Source organism: Ochotona princeps, chromosome 14, assembly GCF_030435755.1.
Source record: "Ochotona princeps isolate mOchPri1 chromosome 14, mOchPri1.hap1, whole genome shotgun sequence".
In the NCBI taxonomy this organism is placed as follows: Eukaryota; Metazoa; Chordata; class Mammalia; order Lagomorpha; family Ochotonidae; genus Ochotona; species Ochotona princeps.
In genome coordinates, this window is record NC_080845.1 from 64,658,454 (window position 1) to 64,666,483 (window position 8,030).

The window sequence follows — 8,030 nt, forward strand, 5'->3', positions numbered from 1 at the left end:
CAGGCTTGCTGTTTCAATAACAAGCCTCCTACCACCCAAGGCTTGTGCATAGGCCTGCCTGGTCAGCAACAGGCCTCTTATCCTAGACACCTGAATAGGTGTATAAGGTACACAACAGGCAACTTACCATCCTAGCCTCCTCCACAGGCCTGCTGGTTCACTAACAAGCCTCCTACCACCCAAGGCTTGTGCATAGGCCTCATCATCACCACCAGGCCTCTTATTATCCTAGTCACCTGAATAGGCCTGTAAGGTAACCAGTAGGCCTCTTACCACACTAGGCTCCTCCACAGGCCTGCGGGGTCATTACAGGCCTGTTACCACCCGAGACTCCAGCATAGGCCTATAAGGTGTCCAGCAGGGCTCTTACCATCTTAGGCAGCTCCCGAGGCCAGTAGCATGACCAGCAGGCCTCTTACCATCGAAGGCTCCTCCACAGGCCTGCTGGTTCCCTAACAGGCCTTTTACCACCCTCGGCTCCAGCATAGGCCTTTATGGTGACCAGCAGGCTTCTTAACACACTAGGCTCCTCACTACGCCTACCATGTGACCAGCAGGCCACTTACCATCCTAGCCTCCAAAATAGGCCTTCAATATGACCCGCAGGCCTCTACCCATCGAAGGCTCCTCCACAGGCCTGCTGGCTCACTAACAAGCCTTTTACCACCCAAGGCTTGTACATACGCCTGCCTGATCACCAACAGCACTCTTACCATCCTAGTCACCTGAATAGGCCTGTAAGGTAACCAGTAGGCCTCTTACCACACTAGACTCCTCCACAGGCCGGCCTGGTTACCTGAGGTCTCTCACAAACCTCAGCTCCAGCATAGGCCTACAAGGTGACCAGCAGGCCTCTGACATCCTAGCTTCCTCCACAGGCCTGCTGATTCACTTACAGGCCATTTACCACCCAAGGCTTGAGCATAGACCTATTAGGTGACCAGCAGGCCTCTTACCACACTAGGCTCCTCCACAGGCCTGCTGGTTCACTAACAGGCCTTTTACCACTCTTGGCTCCAGCATAACCCTTTATGGTGACCAGCAGGCCTCTTACCACACTAGGCAACTCACTAGGCCTATAACGTGACCAGCAGGCCCCTTACCATCTAGCTTTCAGCATAGGCATGCAAAATGACCCGCAGTCCTCTACCCATCGAAAGCTCCTCCATAGGCCTGCTGGCTCACTAACAAGCCTTTTACCACCCAAGGCTTGTGCATAGGCCTGCCTGATCACCAACAGGCCTCTTAACATCTTTGTCACCTGAATAGGCCTTGAAGGTAACCAGTAGGCCTCTTACAACACTAGAATCCTCCACAGGCCGGCCTGCTTACCTGAGGCCTCTCACCAATCTAGGCTCCTAATAGGCCTACAAGGTGACCAGCAGGCCTCTGACATCCTAGCCTCCTCCACAGGCCTGCTGATTCACTTACAGGCCATTTTCCACCCAAGGATCTAAAATAGACGTATCAGTTGACCAGCAGGCCTCTTACCATCCTAGGCTCCTGCATATGCCTACCAGGTGACCAGCATGCCTCTTACCATCCTAGGCTCCTCCACAGGCCTGCTGGTTCACTAACAAACCTCCTACCACCCAAGGCTTGTGCATAGGCCTGCCTGGTCACAATAGGTCTCTTACCATCCCAGTCTCCTGAATAGGCATGTAAGGTAACCAGCAGGCCTCTTACCACACTAGGCTCCTCCACAGGCCTGTTGGTTCACTATAGGCCTTTTACCACCCAAGGCTCCAGCATAGGACTTTAAGGTGGCCAGATGGGCTATAACCTTCCCAGCCTGCTCCCTAGGCCAGTAGAGTGACCAGCAGGCCTCCTACCATTGAACGCTCCTCCTCAGGCATTCCTGTATCCAGCAGGCCTTATAGCATCCTAGCTTCCATGATAGGCCTAAAAATGACCAGCAGTCCTATTACCATCCTAGGCTCCTCCAAAGGCCTGCTGGTTCACTAACAAGCCTCCTACCACCCAATGCTTGTGCATAGGCCTCATCATCGCCAACAGGCCTCTTATCATCCTAAACACCTGAATAGGCGTAGAAGGTAACCATCAGGCAACTTACCATCCTAGGCTCCTCCACAGGCCTGCTGGTTCACTAACAAGCCTCCTACCACCCAAGGCTTGTGCATAGGCTTGCATGGTCACCACCAGGCCTCTTATCATCCTAGTCACCTGAATAGGCCTGTAAGGTAACCAATAGGCCTCTTTCCGCACTAGGCTCCACAACAGGCCTGCTGATTCACTAACAGGCCATTTACCACCCAAGGCTTGAGCTTAGACCTATCAGTAGACCAGCAGGCCTCTTACCACACTAGGCTCTTCCACAGGTCTGCTGGTTCACTAACAGGCCTTTTACCACTCTTTGCTCCAGCATAGGCCTTTATGGTGACCAGCAGGCCTCTTACCACGCTAGGCACCTCACTAGGCCAATAAGGTGACCAGCAGGCCCCTTACCATCTAGCTTCCAGCATAGGCCTTCAATATGACCCGCAGGTCTCTACACATCGAAGGCTCCTCCTCAGGCCTGCTGGCTCACTAACAAGCCTTTTACCACCCAAGGCTTGTGCATAGGCCTGCCTGATCACCAACAGGTCTCTTACCATCCAAGTCACCTGAATAGTCCTGGAAGGTAACCAGTAGGCCTCTTACCACACTAGACTCCTCCACGGGCTGGCCTGCTTATCTGAGGCCTCTCACCAAACTAGGCTCCTTACAGGCCTACAAGGTGACCAGCAGGCCTCTGACATCCTAGCCTCCTCCACAGGCCTGCTGATTCACTAACAGGCCATTTACCACCCAAGGCTTGAGCATAAACCTATTAGGTGACCAGCAGGTCTCTTACCACACTAGGCTCCTCCACAGGACTTCCTGTAGCCAGCAGGCCTCTTAGCATCCTAGCCTCCATGATACGCGTATAAATGACCAGCAGTCCTCTTATCATTCTAGGCTTTTCCACAGGCCTGCTGGTTCGTTAACAAGCCTCCTACCACCCAAGGCTTGTGCATAGGCCTCATGGCCATACACAGGCCTCTTATCATCCTAGATACCTGAATAGGCCTGTAAGGTAACCAGCAGGCCTCTTACCACACTAGGCTCCAGCATAGGCCTATAAGGTGACCAGCAGGGCTCTTACCATCTTAGGCAGCTCCCTAGGCCAGTAGCGTGACCAGTAGGCCTCTTACCATTGAACGCTCCTCCATAGGCCTGCTGGTTTACTAACAGGCCTTTTACCACTCTCGGCTCCAGCATAGGCCTTTATGGTGACCAGCAGGCCTCTTAACACACTAGGCTCCTCACTAGGCCTACCAGGTGACCAGCAGGCCTCGTACCATCCTAGCCTCCAGCATAGGCCTTCAAAGTGACCCGCAGGCCTCTATCCATCGAAGGCTCCTCCACAGTCCTGCTGGTTCACTAACAAGCCTCGTACCACCCAAGGCTTGTGCATAGGCCTCCCTGGTCACCAACAGGCCTCTTACCGTCCTAGTCACCTGAATAGGCCTGGAAGGTAACCAGTAGGCCTCTTACCACACTAGACTCCTCCACAGGCCGGCCTGGTTAGCTGAGGCCTCTCACCACCCTAGGCTCCTAATATTCCTACATGTGACCAGCAGGCCTCTTAGCATCCAAGCCTGCAGCATAGGCCTAAAAAATTAGCTGGGAACTCTTAGCATCCAAGCTCCTCCACAGGTCTGCCGGTTCACTAACAGGCCATTTTCCCCCAAAGGCTCCAGCATAGGCCTCTCTGGTGACCAGCAGGCCTCTTACCATCCTAAGCTCCTGCATATGGCTACCGGGTAACCAGCTTGCCTCTTACCATCCAAGCTCCTCCACAGGTCTGCCTGTTCACTAACAAGCCTTCGTACCACCCAAAGCTTGTGCATATGCCTTCTTTGTCACCATAGGTCTCTTACCATCCCAGTCATCTGAATAGGCATGTAAGGTAACCAGCAGTCCTCTTTCCATCGAAGGCTCCTCCACATGCCTCCTGGTTCACTACTGGCCTTTTACCACCCGAGGCTCCAGCATAGGACTTTAAGGTGAGTGATGGCCTATAACCATCCAAGGCTGCTCCCTAGGCCAGCAGGCCTCTTACCATCGAAGGCTCCTAATAGGCCTATAGCTGACCGGCATGCTTCTTACTACCGTAGCCTGCTTCCTAGGCCTATAACATGACCAGCATGCCTCTTATCATCCTAGGCTCCTGTCTAGGCCTACAAGGTGACCATCAGTCCTCTTATCATCCTTGTCTTCTGCATAGGCCTATATTGTGACTAACAGGCCTCTTACCACCCTAGTCACCTCCATATTCTAACTGGTGACAGCAAGTCTCTTACCACCTTAAGCGCCTCCATTGCCCTTCTGGTTCACTAACAGTCTTCTTACCATTCTGGCTCCTTCTTAGGCCTGGCTGGTGACCATTATGTCTCTTGGCATCCTACCCTCCTCCCTAGGCCTACAGCATGACCAGCATGCCTCTTACCACCCTAGGCTCCTGCTTAAGCCTGCAAGGTTACCAGCTGGTCTCTTACCACCCTAGACGTCTGCATAGGCCTGTCAGGTGACCAGCAATCCTCTTACCATCTTAGGCTCCTACATAGGCCTGACTAGTCACCAGAAGTGCTCTTACTACCCTAGGCTCCTGCATAGGCCTATAGCGTGACCAGCCAGTCTCTTACCGTTCAAGGCTCCTCCTTAGGCTTCCTGTTTCACAAACAGGCCTCTTATGACCTTAGGCTCCTGCATAGGCCTGTCATGTGACCTTCAGGCCTCTTACCATCGTAAGCTCCTCCATAGGCCTGTAGATTACCCAGCAGGCTTGTTACCATCCTGGGCTTCTCCTAGGCCTGTATTGTTACCACCAGGCCCCTTACCATCCTATCCTCCTACATAGGCCTTCTGGTTCACTAGTAGGGCCCTTACCACTTTAGGTTGCTCCATTGGCCTTTATAGTAACCACTTTTTTTTTTTTTTTTTTTTTTGCCTTCTCGTCTTCCACAGGAATGCAGGGTAACCACTGGGTATTTTTTTTTTTCTGCTTTTTCCAACTTACGCTCCTCCTTAGGCCCACAGCATTACCAGCAGGACTGTTTCGACCCTATGCTCCTCATCTGGCGTCGAACCTGACAATTGGGTCTGTCAATAATTTCAGCTCCCACATACCTCTAAGATTAGCACTATCCTGTTTCCATGCTCTGTCCCTCCACGAGCTCCATGTTTATTGGGTGTCCAATTGAAGGCGTTGTCAAATATTACTGTGTATTTTATTGATGTCACAATAAATAATTGAAAATAGGCTTTGTGTTAGAATTATGCTTTTTCAAGTGTAGCTTTTTCTTTAGATGGAAGTTCCAAAGCAGGTGTAGGTGCTGTGGTATGGCTGGTTTATTCACTGCTTGGGACACCCACATCCCACACACACTGCCCTTGGTTAAGTGCCCCTCTCCTTGCATTCCAGCCTCCTGATAATGCAAACCTCGGAACCAGCAGATAATAGGTCAAGTTGTTGGATGCCTCTTCACACTTGGTATACTCTAATTGGAGCTTTGCGCTTTTGCTTTCAACCTGGCCCAAACTCGGCAATTGCTGGAATTTAAGGAGTGAATCAACAGATGGAGGATTTCTCTTGCTCTCATACTATTGCTCTTGCTTTGCCTTAGAAATAAAATAAACTTTCTAAAGGCAAACAAGTCCTGTTTTTAGAAAGGATAGAAGCAGGAGTTATAGTTTGTTTTTCTCAAACTTCACTGGATATCTCTGGATCTCAGTGTTGTTCTAGACCCATGACTGTTGCCTGCTGAGTGGCGAGTCCAGTGATGCTGAAACATCTACTACAGCAACAAGCCTTCAGGATTTAGGAGAATGGATCTCTGATACCTCCACCAGTGAACAAGTTTAGGTCTATTGGTACAGATTGGTACTGTAATTTGAGCAAATTTCCCCAGCCAGATTAGAAGAATAACCAATAGCATCTTAGAATAAAATACATGCAAGACCCAGCATTGCCGTATGACAATAGCCTGCTACCTGAAGTACGAGAATCCCATATATTTGCCAGTTCAAGTCCAATCTGTTCCACTTCCATTCTCAGTTCCTTATTAATATGCCTAGAAAAGTGGTGCAAGATGTCTTAGAGACTCCCTGTATCCACATGGATGACCCACATAGAGCTCTCACTTCCTAGTTTCAACTTGGGCTATTCCTGGCTGCTATGGCCATTGGAGGGGGTAGGGTGTGGGAAGGAGGAGTTAACCAGTAGACAGAAGATCTCTCCCTCCCTTCTCCCTGCCTCTGTTATTAAAAAATAAGCAATGGCTTAAGTTACATTGTACCTAGGTGTTACACTGCTGGGAAAAACAAAACAAAACAAAACAGGCATCCTAAGCCTGGTTAATGCTAAATTTGTGTTAACTATGCCAGTATGCCAGTATAGCCACCTGTTCTTTTTTTTATTATTAATTATTTGCATTATGTGACAGTTTCATAAGCTCTGGGAATCCCCCCACTCCCCCCCCCCACGCCCCTCCCCCCTGGTGGATTCCTCCACCTTGATGAAGTATTACAGTTCAAATTAAATCAAGATTCTTTCCTTGCAAACGTATACCAAGCATAGAGTCCAGCTACTTATTGTCCAGATGGGTTGAACAGCTTCTTGGGGAGACCATTTCTGGTCCGAAGTTAGAGCTGGTAGAATATCATCCCAGTCAATTAAGAGTCCCAATATAACATCAACGGCAATTTAAAACATTATGGAATTGACATGGTTTTGAGTAACCAGTATGTTAAAACAAACAAACAAAACAAACAAACAAACAAAAAAACAGTTCTTAACCACAACCTATGATTAGCTCATTGACATTTCAATTTTAGTTTATACACAGGACCGGCTGCTATATACCTTAAAATGGCTATAAGGTACCATTCAGCTGTCTCGTGTCTATTTCATTTTAGTATTTAGCCATTTGTTGTGTTGAAGTATAATTTTGTTGATCTTGGCAGATTTTAGGATAATCTAGACTGGCTTATAACTCTAACAAGACATTTGTCAACAATTAAGCTACAGAACATTTTTTTTGGGGGGGGGTGTGCAGGAAAATCCCCAACACCATGGCGAGGAGTAACTAATCTTCGTGTCCCACCCAGCGTTGCATGAGCCAATCCACGCCAGCTCTTTCCTGTCAGGTTCCAAGCTCTACTTTTTGTTGTTTGTCTATTTATTTTAGGTTTTTTTTTTGTTTTTTTTTTTTTTTTAGTTTGTATGATTGTTTGCTATGAGGGGTTTTCGGAGCGATCCTGATGGTCATTGCAAGGGAGGGTGGGGGTCCAGAGGTGGAGCCAGGTTCGGACCAGAGAAAGCTCTCCTCCCTAGTCCCGAAGGATGTTTGTTGTTCTTCTGTTTCTGCGGACCACTCATGGCTTCTGGTTGTCTTTCCGATGACGTTGGTTTGTGCACGGTAGTGTTTGGATTTCTTCCATCCCCTGCAGAAGCTCCAGTTGAGGGTGGGTGACCTCAGAGTACTCGGCCTCCAAGGGCATCCAATTCCCTGTGGCCTCCTTGGCAGTTGGGATATAGTCCTTGTTGCTCGTATTAATAGTTTGTGGTGAAGATCTGGGAGTCTTCATGGTTGAGATCCAAGCTTTCTCCTTGCCACCTGCTCCACCCTGGAGTGCTCCCCCTGCTCCACGCACATGACCTCCTGTTAAGAGGTTGTCAGGATCGCACCCGATTCCCCCCTCATGCATTGGTATAGTAGTTTTACTATTGTTTAGTGCCGCTTTGAGTCTGTTGTCTATGAATTACCAGAAATGATCTTGATAGGCTATATTGTACTTTTTCCTCACTCTTTTTATGGTCTTGGAAGGCTTCCCTGCAGGATCCCAAGGCCTTAGGCTGTCCTCTAGTGCTGTTTCAGGCCACAAGCAGGGAGCTGGAAGGAAGTGGAGCAGCCAGAACATAAACCGGCACCCATATGTGATCCTGGCGCCTGCAAGGCAAGAGCTTTAGCTGGTAGGCTACTCTC